The sequence below is a fragment of the Saccopteryx bilineata genome, chromosome 2 (genome assembly GCF_036850765.1).
Source record: "Saccopteryx bilineata isolate mSacBil1 chromosome 2, mSacBil1_pri_phased_curated, whole genome shotgun sequence".
Taxonomy (NCBI): Eukaryota; Metazoa; Chordata; class Mammalia; order Chiroptera; family Emballonuridae; genus Saccopteryx; species Saccopteryx bilineata.
Window position 1 is genome coordinate 116898194 of NC_089491.1, and position 13310 is coordinate 116911503.

Sequence of the window (13310 nt, forward strand, 5' to 3'; positions counted from 1 at the left end):
TTCTCCATCTAATTCCCATATGGTTTTCACGATTCAGCTCAACCACTCTTTTCTGAATCCTTCCTTACCGTCACCCCACCCCCACCCCACTATATCTTACCCACCCCCAACCGAAGCTGACCGGGCACACAGTGCTTACTTCTACAGTGCTGGTACTTATCTCAGCTCGGTTGGTCTGACCCTGGGGAGAGACCTGCTTCAGGGCAGAGACCCTGCTTTAGCAGCGTCTGGAATGCCTTGAATGGTTTCTGGAAAATCAATGTAGAAGAATTCCACAATGCTGACTGAGTGAAGGCATGGATCAATTAAAGGTCACAGGTGGCAAAGAAGAGATGATCAGGAGGGACCCAGTGAAGGAAAGAGGTCTGGGGAGGAAGAAAAGTTTGATTAAATATAAAGAAGAAAACACAGCGTTTGAGTAAAAGACACTCATTCCCTATGGCTGGGGTGGGTCACTGCTGCATTAGGGGGACAGCACCACATCCAAGCAGCAGGCTGGGTTTTTCCTGCTGAATCTGAGTTAGAATAGGGGTGGGTGAGGGTGGGAGACTCGGATCCTATAACCAGCACCACTCAGAAGTCACCTGACTTTCTCTCCAGGGCCCCGCTCTCTGTGCCTCCAGCTGTCTAACATCCTTCCCTACTAACTATGCTGTCCCTGTCACTCCCTTCACTACATCCCCAAACTGTCACCCAACACCAGGGACAAGCTCTCCCATTCTTCTCTCTGGTTCCAGTGTCCCCATTTTCTTCCTCCACGTCCACTTGCCTTATTTTACATGCTCACTCCTCCTCAGCCCAACTACCCAAAGTCATCCATTCTTCCACGTCTTAGGAGCTAAGGCTATTCATCCTTTTGTCCAGTTCCCTCACCAAGACATGCTGCCTCCACTTTTCAGCTCCCTAATGCTTACCAAAGACTCCCAAGTTCTGTTAAGAATATTAATAAACAACCATTTTTTTTAAACCTCAAGACACTAAATTGCATCTGTGCAAGATACCACTTTGATGAAAACCTCTTTAATGTTGCTAGGCATGGCCTGTAGCTGAAGATGAATATCCCTGCTTGTGGAAGATCAGTTACAGGGTTTATCAGCCTAGGCAGAGTGGAAAAGGTAAAGGAGAAACATCAGGGGACCCCATACCCCCCCCCCCACCAGTGGCCGCCCATCCTCTCTCCTCCAGTGCACACACTGTCCACACAGCCGGAGCACCATGGTTTATTTTATCTGTTTATTTTGCAATTCACACAGAGAAGGGGCCTCTTTTTGATGCACTGGTTCAGGGGTTCAAAGTGTCTAGCCACCTTGACCCCTTCACCAGCCTCCGACATTGCAGTACGCTGCCCAACTGGGAAAGATTTATACTTATTTTTATATAATGGAAAACTCATTGCCGGACATCAAGTTACTCACTTTGATTTGTTTTCTTTGGAAGAAGCGGCCGGCGGCGGCGGTGGCGGCGGCAGCGCCCCAAGCTGGGTCATTAATATGGCAGCAACAGCAACAAAGACCTTTACAGCCGCTGCCTGCAAACCGTGGATAAAGTTCAAGCATTTATTCTGTTTGAGGCCTCCCAGTGTCTATAAAAGCCCAGCACGATTATATGATCAGTGTCAAGACCCACTTTCCCTTCTTTGTGCTCTGGGATGCATTTCCTTGCCCTGTCCCTCCGTGTTGCCACCGCAGCTGCTCTGGCTTTAATAGCAACCCAAGGCACACACTATTGGAGTGTTCCTTGGGCTTTGTTTTAAACATGGTTTTTGCTTGTGTTAACTACCGCCTGGCTCTCTGACACCCATGAATGGGGCTATGCGGGGCTGTCAATCAACAACAATAATAATGCCATCTGGGTTTGAATAATACTAATGAGAAGAAGAAGAAGAGGGATACTGTGTATTAACATAGCACTTTTGTCCTAGAAGCTCAGAGGGCGTTCGGGATAATAATTCTTTCATGCTTGGAGCACTGCTTGACGGTAGATATTATGATCCCACCACAGGGGACTAAGACACAGAGAGGGCAAGTGGCTGGCTCCAAGGTCACACAGTAAGTCAGAAGTGGCATAAAACTTAGTGGTTGCTAGTCCTCTAATGCACTGTCCCCATGGGATCACACTGAACTATAACTCTGTGCGTCTGCTTTAAAAACCTATCTGTAAAAATAGGTATAGGACTCAGTTGACTCATACCTTAAGGGATGAAGAAAAGGAGGAAGAGGAAAGAATGCTCTAGGATAGAGAAGAGCACATCCAAGCCAGGGGACAAGGAAGAGAGAGAGTAATGGGATACTGGTTTACCATTCTGAGAGGCATCTGGGATTTCTATAGGATAGGAGGATGGTGGAAGCACGTTAAAGCAGAATGGATAAAGAGAGAGAAGCTCTCCCATGCAGGTGAGAAAGTAAACTAATCACAGAGCCAAAAAGCTCAGAGAAGGCTAAATAAGAAACAGCAGCCATCTGGAAGGAAGGATATTGCCAAAGACACCAAGAATTTTCCTGGTTGGTCTAAAATCCCATTCTGCATTTTGCAGCTCACGCCGAGGGGCTGGGGTCCTAGCTTTCCCTTCTCAACCCCCTTAGTGCACAGGGGACCTCAAACCTGACTCTCTCACTTCAAATCAGTAGAATCATACCTAACTTCTCTGTGCCTCAGTTTCAACCTCTGTAAAATCACTGAATAACATTATCTTATTGGGTTATCTAGCACACTGCAATAACTTTTGAATTGATTCCTTCAACTTCATCCTCTCTCTGATGTCTATCGTTGGGTTGTTATAAGGATTAATAATAAGTTAATATATACAATGTTAAGAACAGTACATGACACATAGTGGCACCTCCATAAATGTTAGTTATTATTATTATTATTATAAGTAGTAATACATTTGTTATTGTTGTCATCATCATCATCATCTTCATCTTCATCATTATGATCTTCTGGTTGTTGGCCACTTACTCTTGGACAGATAAGAAATAACGCAAGCTCCACGAAGGAAGAGTTCAGCCATATTGAGGACATTATATGGCTATGTAAGGATATATAATTCAACCACCCAGGGCCTCTGCCCTTCATCTATGCTTGTGTTGCTTTTAGGAGCTGCACCCCAAAGAGCTGTCCTATTATTCTCACTGACTGCATATGTTAATTTTATCTCCTCTGATAGACTCTAATTCTGTTCTCTTCCCTACTACACCCAGCACTCCACTTGACAAGCAGCCTTTGCTCAGAAAATATAGATCACCTTTCCACGATTTCTACAACACCTGCTATGTGCTAGACTTTGAGCTGAGGGCTACAAGACTGTATTAGGGAGATTGTCTAGGGAGATTATACATCCTTGGTGGAAGACATAAGCCATATGGTAACAATTCACTAACCTGGCAGACCTCAGAATCTGAGCTTGTTCCAATAGACTGCAGTTAAAATGACTTTGAATGCCCACTGAAATTCTACTTTTATTGTTTTCCTTTGGAACTATTAAAAGTTGTAAGAAAGGGAGTAACATGATCAAAGCACCACCCCAGGAAGATGCAATATTGTAGAGGAGAGATAAGGCCAGGGAGAGACTGAAGGTGGAGAAATCAATTTGGAAGTAACTATAATATGCTACAAAGGAGTGAGAAAAACTGTACTAAACAATTAATTGATTTATTGGTTTTGAAATCTTCCAAAACCTCTCATCAAATAATTATATTTCCAGTTCTCTCTCCTTGGCAGAGAGCCTCTAAATGCCTGAGCTGACACCTTCTGCTCCATAATCTCCTTATTTATGGTATCGTCTCTCCTTTGTTTTTGTCCCTGACCCAGTTTAGAGACACTTTATGACTGGGACTGAATCTGAGGCACTCTCTAGTTTCCAAGGCAAGCGTTCTTTGGCAATAAACAAACAGATTTACAATTCCTCCCCAGACCTTCAAGGCAGAAAGACACTGCTTTCACATCTCGACAAGCTGGGCTGAATCCTCCCTCTTCTCTTCTCTCACCCCATGTCAGGATTCTGACCTTGCGTTTGATGTTTTCGCTCATGTCTTCCCTTTTTCTATGGACTTTGAACTGCTTGAGGACAGAGCCCACATCTGCTCCCATGTTTGAGTCCCTTTACAGTGTCGGGCCTGACACAGCACAGGTGCTTATTTATTTACAAAAATAAGGATATACTTTATTAAAAGTATCTGACAATTTTCATGTATTCAAATAGTATGTAATGCCACATCACATGTAAGTATCTTGGTGACAGTATCTGGCTGACATGATTTCTCTTTCAAACAGAATTTCATTATATCTGCATAAGAAGGCAGTATTTGTGAGGTCTGCCTTCAAAAATAAGAAATCAGCCTGACTAGGAGGTGGCACAATGGATGGAACATCAACCTGGGATACTGAAGACCCAGGTTTGAAACCCCAAGGTCACCGGTTTGAGCCCAGGCTCATCCGGCTTGAGTATGAGATCATAGACATTACGCTGTGGTTGCGAGCCTGAGCCCAAAGGTTGCTGGCTTGAAGGCCAAGGTTGCTGGATTGAGCAAGGGCTCACTGGCTCAGCTGGAGACCCCTGGTCTAGGAACAGGTGAGAAGAAATGAACGAACAACTAAAGTGCCACAATTATGAGTTATTGGTTCTCATCTCTCTCCCTTCCTGTCTGTCTCTTTTTCTCTACTCTCTCACACAAAAAAAAATAAAGAAGGAAAGAAATGAAGAAAGAAGGAAAGAAAGAAAGAGAGAAAGAAAGAAAGAAAAGGAAAGAAAAGAAAAGAAAGGAAGAAGGAAAAGAAAAGAGAAGGAAAGAAAGGAAAAGAAAAGAAAGGAAAGGGAAGAAAAGAAAAAAGAAAAGAAAGAGAAGAAATAACTCAGCACTAGATGGGTAACTCAGTTGATTAGAGCATCATCTCAATATACCAAGGTTGCAGGTTCGATCCCTAGTCAGGGCACATACAAGAATCAACAAATGAATGCATAAATACAGAGAACAACAAATGCATGTTTCTCTCTCTCTCTCTGTCTCTCTCTCTCTCTCTCTGTCTCTCTTTCCCCTTTCCTCCCTCCTTCCCTTCCTCTCTCTTTCTCTAAAAATTAATTTTTAAAATTTGGGGAAAAAAAGAATAATAAATCACTTATTAACGGAGTAGTCTTCAAAAAGCAATCCACATATTCTTTTCTCCCTCCTTTCATCCTCTTTTCTTCCAGAAGGCACATGGTCACTGAACATCAGACACTTACACTAGGCACTGTGGGAGGTTGGTGCCTGCCCTTGAGGAGTTCCAAATACAATGGAAAATACACAGCCACTCATAATTTTATAAATTGAGTTTTACTTTAGAAGCAAAACAGAAACAAACTCATAGATCTAGAGAACAAATTGATGGCTGCCAGAGGGGAGGGCACTGGGGGACTGGGGGAAAAGGGTGAGGGGAGTAAGAAGTATAAACTGCCAGTTATCAAAACAGTCATGTTGATGTAAAGCACAGCATAGGGGATGTAGTCAGTAATATTGTAATAACTATGTATGGTGCCAGGTGGGGGCACTTCATAAATTACATAAATGCCTACTCACTATATTGTACACCTGAAACTAATATAATATTGTATGTGAACTATAATTGAAAAAAATTAAATTTATTTTAAAAATAAGATACAAACAAACACACAGTCATGTGAAGGAACAAGGAAATGGACCATGGCTTACTGAACAATCACTAGAATGGGCAGTATGCGAGTCAGCTCTGGTGGCAGCTGCATTTTCAAATAACTGGGAGGGGCAGGAGGGCTTTGCTGTCTGGAGACACAGCACTGAGGCACTGAGGCATGGGGAACTCAGAGGATGGCGAATCCCCCTTAGGAAGCAAGGACAGGCCAGTAGCTTGGCGGATGAACTGCAGTAAGATGGAGGGGGTAGCGATGGACCTAAATAAGCCACAGGGAGGACTTTGGATGCTATTCACAGGCAAGAACAACAACTAAAGTGACTGGAACAGTGACATAGACCCCAAATCTGGTTTTGATGTGAGGGAGTTGGCTCAGGTGGTAAGCTGGCGTTTGCCCTGTGGGTTGAGGTGACTGGTACTTGCTACACTTTTTCTCATGACTGCAGGAGAAAGGAGAACCCTACCAGAGATGCCGGACACTTCCTACTGTGTTTTAGTGCCTGGGAATTTCTCTGGTGTGGGGATGGACAGATTTGTCCTTGGAGCATTTTTCTTGAGAAAGGGGTGGTCCCTAAAAATCCTTTCTCCCTTCCCTCGCTTCACCCTGAGGACTGTCTTTACATTCAGCTTGAGATTGCACTAACAGGTCTTTGAGCCTCTATAGTCTCTCAAGTGGATTGACCCCCACAATGGGCAAAGAGCCCCAAAGGCCTGTCCCCTTCTCTGGCAGACCAAGCTGGCCCATTCCTCACCATGTCATGGATTTTCCTGGAGGCCAACAGCGGATGCCACACGATCATGGCTTGACAGGATTCCATGCTGTCTGCACAAACAGAGACTGGAGACTCTGGGAACAGCCTAGCTCTCACCTCACTCCCAGAAAGCCTCCCTTTTCTGGCCCATGCAAACAGGCCATCAATTGTGGCTCTCACTTCTACACACTGATGTACTGTGGAACTGAGGCTTGGGGGTTTTGCCTTTAAAAAATAAATCTATCCATCTCCTCTCTGCATTGGACATGCTGGTCTCTGAGGACCTTTCCTTCCCAGACAGCTCAAGTGGAGACAAGAGGATTCCTGGGAGGGGGTTGACCTGACTGCAGGCACCCAGGCCAACTACCACCAGCCCCACACACAGCTCCTCTCCTCCCTGCACACAGAATACCCTGTTCACTGTGCGCTCACACTTTTCCACATTGCCGCCCCTCTGCCCAGAATGTCCCTTCTTTCCTGCTCTGCTTGGGGAACTTCTACTCATTGTTTACTACCTAACTTTAAGGGACCTTGTGCTGTGAAGACTTCCCGAGCTCCCATGTGGACAGATACCGCCTTCCTCCTTCTCTGTGTTCTTTGGGTGTGCCTCAGTGACAGTGCTGACGAGAATGAATGATGGTTGTTGATATATCGCTTTCCCAGCTAGACTGTGAGCTGCCTGAGGGGGGTACGAGGTCCTCAGGAAACAGTTGTACAGGATGGTGCACTGCTCAACCCTCTGGGCTGCTATTCACATTGCAGTCCAAATAGACTCTGCACCATCCCAAGCAGCAACTTTGCAGATAGTTAGATCTTATGGTTAACAGGGTCTGGCACACAATAAAAGTTTGTTTATTTACTCTAATGTAAGGCTACTGCTTAGGTTTTTCCTCCCCCTGCCTGGCTAAAAGAGAAACACTAGTTAGCCCAAGAGCCTTGCAGTGAGAAAATACCCAGCTCTTTTTGGAAGGCGGACATTGCTTATATTGATACATCTAGGAGGAAACCTGAGATCCCAGTGAGGCCTTCAAACAGCTAACGGCTGGTCCAGGAAGACCAAATGGGCTTCAGCTCATGGGTCAAATCAGATTAAGATGTAGTAACTGCATGAAGCACTAAACTAGGAAGCCTTCTGAGGCAGCATCCGAACTCGGTGGAAAACACTGCCCAGATGGTTTGAAGTCTGTCCTGGCATGAAGGGTAAATGAAGAGCTGTGTGCCATTGGCTGCCATCCTTTCTGGTTTGGCCTTGAGCTGGTGACATGAGTTGTGTGGCTGTTGGTCAGATTACAAAATAGGCATTCTTTTTTTTTTTTTAAATAATTTTATTTTTTTAATGGGGCGACATCAATAAATCAGGATACATATATTCAAAGATAACAAGTCCAGGTTATCCTTTTTTTTTTTTTTTTTTTTTTTTTTTTTTTTTTTTTGTATTTTTCTGAAGCTGGAAACGGGGAGAGACAGTCAGACAGACTCCCGCATGCACCCGACCGGGATCCACCCGGCACTCCCACCAGGGGCGAGACGCTCTGCCCACCAGGGGGCGATGCTCTGCCCATCCTGGGCGTCGCTCTGCCGCGACCAGAGCCACTCTAGCGCCTGGGGCAGAGGCCAAGGAGCCATCCTCAGCGCCCGGGCCATCCTTGCTCCAATGGAGCCTTGGCTGCTGGAGGGGAAGAGAGAGACAGAGAGGAAGGAGGGGGTGGGGGTGGAGAAGCAAATGGGCGCTTCTCCTATGTGCCCTGGCCGGGAATCAAACCCGGGTCCCCCGCATGCCAGGCTGACGCTCTAACGCTGAGCCAACTGGCCAGGGCCTAAGTCCAGGTTATCTTGTCGTTCAATTATGTTGCATACCCATCACCCAAAGTCAGATTGTCCTCTGTCACCTTCTATCTAGTTTCCTTTGTGCCCCTCCCCCTCCCCCTTTCCCTTCCCCCCCTCCCCCCCGTAACCACCACACTCTTATCAATGTCTCTTAGTTTCACTTTTATGTCCCACCTACGTATGGAATAATGCAGTTCCTGGTTTTTTCTGATTTACTTATTTCACTTCGTATAATGTTATCAAGATCCCACTATTTTGCTGTAATTGATCCGATGTCATCATTTCTTATGGCTGAGTAGTAGTGTATATGTGCCACATCTTCTTTATCCAGTCATCTATTGACGGGCTTTTTGGTTGTTTCCATGTCCTGGCCATTGTGAACAATGCTGCAATGAACATGGGGCTGCATGTGTCTTTACGTATCAATGTTTCTGAGTTTTTGGGGTATATACCCAGTAGAGGGATTGCTGGGTCATAAGGTAGTTCTACAAAATAGGCATTCTTAACGTGTTGTGCCCTCATGTTCTCACAGTCCCATAAGTGGTACATGAACTTTTGCCTGTGTGCCTGAGTTTCTCATCTACATAATGAGATACCTTTCTTTTAGGGTTTCAGAAAGGTGAAGTGGAGAGTCAAAGCGGAGCTGGTAATTCCCCCAGTAAAATAAAATTATATAGGAGATGGGGGTGCTAAGAACCCCTTTCAGATTGCCAGACAATATAGGATACTACCCCATCCTCGCTCTAAAGTCATCTTTTCTCTGCCAGCTCTATGCACCCCCTATCCCACATTATATTGAGATCAGAAAAAAATTAAGGTGAGTGGGTGGGAAAGAACCTGTGAAAGACAGTTATGATAACAAAACAATGATTCTTGTGGAAACACGGCAGATGGGCTCTGCGGGGTCGGAAAAGGCTTCTGGTTTAGCTGTATCACCGGAAGAAGACCTGGAGGGTCGTGATCAGAGACCCAGGCTCTGGCACCTCTCCACCTGGGCTTAACTCCAGCTGATAATCATTAGCTATGCGACCAGGGCCAACTGCTTGACTCTACTCTTCAGTTTTCTTTTTTATCAAAGGGAGCTAATAATCGCACTTACTTTACAGAACCATAAGGATTAAGTGAATTAATAAGTAGGAAGCCTGGCCTGACCTGTGGTAGCGCAGTGGATGAAGGGTCGACCTGGAATGGTGAGGTCGCCGGTTCAAAACCCTGGGTCTTACCTGGTCAAGGCACATATGGGAGTTGATGCCTCCTGCTCCTCCCCCACTTCTCTCTGTCTCTCTCCCTCCCCCTCTCTAAAATGAATAAATAATAAAATAAAATAAAAAAATAAGTAGGAAGCCTTAGAACAGTCTGGTACATGGTAGTATTCCAGTGTTAATGTTGCTATTACACTACTGTTACTGTCTTGTATTGCTCTTACAGCTCAATGCGGAAGGGAAAATGGACTTAGATGATGGAATAGACACACTTGAGAAGAGACCAAGGGCCACACAGTAGACAAACATGCCTCCCATTCATCACATCAACTCCACACTCCTCTTATTTCAGCTTTCACGGAGTTAGCTAGAGCTTTACACAACCTCACGTTGTAACAACTCCTTTCCTCAGGCTGGTCTCTGAAGAAGTGCAGAATCAAGTGCCCTCAGTACGCTGAGCATTCTGCCAGGAACTTTCACACTCATCGTCAGTCCCAGACACTGTCTTGGGCACTGTCAATCCATGGTCATTGGTGCCAATGGGAAACCCCAATTTGTAGTGCAGTGAAGAAGGAAACTTTGTTCAGTGCAAACAGCTCAATGGTAATTCTTTTTGGTAGTGAAAACAGCACTGCTGCTGAACAGCTCAACAGTGCTAGAGCAAGGCAGTGAAAACATCACAGCCATGTGGCTGCTCCAGGCCAGGTACCCCTGAGTCCAGGCCCCTCCAGCTAGGCAGCTCTGTTCCACCACGGTCACTCTGGTTCTCCCCACTTCTCGGTGGTCTGCACCTGTCACTTCTGCTCCAACCCAAGGGAAACGGTCTTCACTCTTCAGAGGAAAGTGAGGTTCTCCCCAAGCTAACCAGAACCTGCCCTATTAGACAGAAATCCCTAGTCCCTGTTCCCTGATTGGTCAAAAGAGAGCCACTCTGATTGGTCAGAGCTGTTCAACTCTGATTGGATGGGGAAAGTCTCAGTCCTATTGATTGAAATAGGATTCCAGGAACTTCTTTATAAGGCCTAGCTCAGATTGTAGAAACAGAGTGCAGGCAGGCAGTTTAGGCTGTGGCTGGCAGGTCAGTGTAGAAGCTTTTCAGGGAAATGTAATTGGTGTGACAAGCCTCTGTCCAGAAATGGCTGCTAGGTTCTGGACACTTGTTGTTGTTTGAGCCTAGTTAGCTGCCAGGAGCCCTTCTTACACCTCAGGGCTCATAGCACCAACCAATTAATAAAAAACCCTTTGGATACTTCTACCTGTAAGGTTTTCAAATCCCCTGGACAATTCTGTGAAGTGCTAGGCTATTTATGTGTTCACTCATTTATTATTTATTCTTTTAGAAAATGCTAAAATGGCTTTGAGAGTAGAATCCTGGAGGAGGGACTTTATGCATTCACACCTTGTTGATCTCCATGCATGGAATGCTGGTTCTTTCCTTGTCTACCTGGCAAACCCCTATTCATCCCTCAGGGTCCAGCATAAGTATAACTTCCTCTGCAAAGCTTTCCTTCTTGTCCTCCAATCTCAAAGTGGAGTTAGTAACATTCTTGTGAATTCTTTTTGCCTACACTGTATTATAGACTTTATAATCCAATTGCTTACTACACTGTAACCATCTTGAAGGCAAGAAAATCCTAACTTACCTCTGAATTTCCAGGGTCTGACATCTCGCCTGGTATGCTGCAGGTGTCTGACAGTGCTGAGTGAGACTTTGTCAGCCTCTGGTGTGTCTTTGGGACAATGTGTTCTATAAGTTTAAGACGTGTTTTCAGGTTGTGAACACCAGGCTGCCAAAGGGATTAAAAAAGCAAATATGAAGAAAGATTTGTTGACAATTGCAGTCATAAAACTCCAAAACAGCTTACCAGAGAGAATGATTTGAACATGATTCTGTCTGGAGATGGGGCTCAACCATTTGGCTCTCCACTGGCCTTCTCAGGTCCAGGAACCTCTAAGTAGACTATCGGACATGTGCAGGAGGAATGGGGGGTAACAGGAGCCAGCTCATCCCACCTTCATACACTTACGCACCCCCCCCCTTTTTTTTTGTATTTTTCCAAAGTTAGAAGCAGACAGGCAGTCAGACAGACTTCTGCATGCTCCCGACCAGGATTCACCCGGCATGCCCACCAGGGGGCGATGCTCTGGCCATCTGGGGTGTTGTTCCTCTTGTGGCCGAAGCCATTATAACGCCTGAGGTGGAGGCCATGGAACCGTCCTCAGCACCCGAGCCAACTTTGCTCAAATGGAGCCTTGGCTGCCAGAGGGGAAGAGAGAGAGAGAGAGAGAGGAAGGAGGGGAGAAGGGTGGAGAAGCAGATGGGTGCTTCTCCTGTGTGCCCTGACCAGGAATCAAACCCAAGACTTACACACACAGGGCCGATGCTCTACCGCTGAGCTAAACGGCCAGGGCCCTTACGCACCCTTTAACCATGTTTAGGGTGTCCAGCCCTTGCCTTTCTGCCTAAGTTACACTCTCCTTCACAGCTAACTCAAGTCAAACATTCACCAAAAACTCTTTTGACCAATCTCTTCCAAAGAAAATGCCCCTTCTTCTGGGTTCTGAGCACTGTAACATTTACCAGGCCTCTAATTGATTCAGGAATATGTTACTTGACTTAACAATGGGAAATTCTTTCGAGAGGAAAAAATTTATTTCTCCTAGGCCCCTTGTTTCCTCCCCAGCGCTGAGCACAATTTGGAATACTAGTGTGTGCATGTGTGCGTGCATGAGATTGTGTGTGTATGTGTGTTGGCATGGCAACATAATGTGTATAATCTGAGTCGGAGATCCTGGTGTCATACATCTGGAACAAAACAAACTCATTTATGACATCTTCCAGCATGTACAATGTCTCTGAAACATTGAGATCTCAAAGAAACAAAACAGTTCCAAAACAGGGTGGAGAGCTGACATTCTTTCCTTGCCTGCCGGCTTGCCCTTCCCCCGGCCCACCTCCCCATATACAGAATGGAAACTTTCAGGGGAAAGAATTTTGAACAGCTGTTGTGAGAGACCACACAGACTTCCCCACATCTGCTAGCATACAGCCGGTGAGCTCATTTCTCCGGGGAATGCAGTCTGAGTCTGTGGGGTCCACTTAAGTCCACCTTGGGAGGGGCTGAGGAGGAAAGAGGAAGTGGCCCCAGGTGGAGGGGAAACTTTCTCACATCAGAAAATTCATTGGAGACAGGCTAAAGGACAAGTAATCCCACAGTCGCCTTCCTTGACTAGGAGAGTTTGCTTTGCCAGTCATGGTTAAGAGGAGGCATTATCAAATTTACAATTGCTTTTACAAAGAACCTTGACTCCCATCAAGTTCTCCTCCTCTCCTCAGAGAAGTCCAAGTCAAGAAGTAATTGCTGGTTAGAAAATATTCTACAAAGGAATATGGTCCTGGGCTGAGGCAGCTCTCCCCAAGCTTTCTAGTGGTAAAAACAATACTCTAACTTGTATGGGACTCTATCTTTCACTCATGGTATTGCATTTGGTCTTTGGTGGCCCTCAGAGAAGGCATGGTGGATGTTGCTAACACGATGTTAGCACCAGAATTGGCATGGGGAAGGGTATTGACATTGGCTCTGATTTGCTAAGGTTGAAGCTGAGGTTTATGGAGATGTCATGAGTTGCCCAAGTTCACAAAACAGAACTGAGTGAGGACTTGGATTCTTACATTTGAATGGTAAAACCATGTACTTTTCCTTTGCAAAACCATGCAATCGTCTCTCACAAAATAGCAGCTTGTTTGTGAGAGTGAGCTTTCACTCCTCCCATTTTTGGGGGCCCTGGTCTCACAAATGCAACCAAGCCCTGGGATTCTTACAAGTATGACACAATCCCTTCCCAAGTTGAGCTTTGGCTCCATACCCGGGCGGAGCAGCAG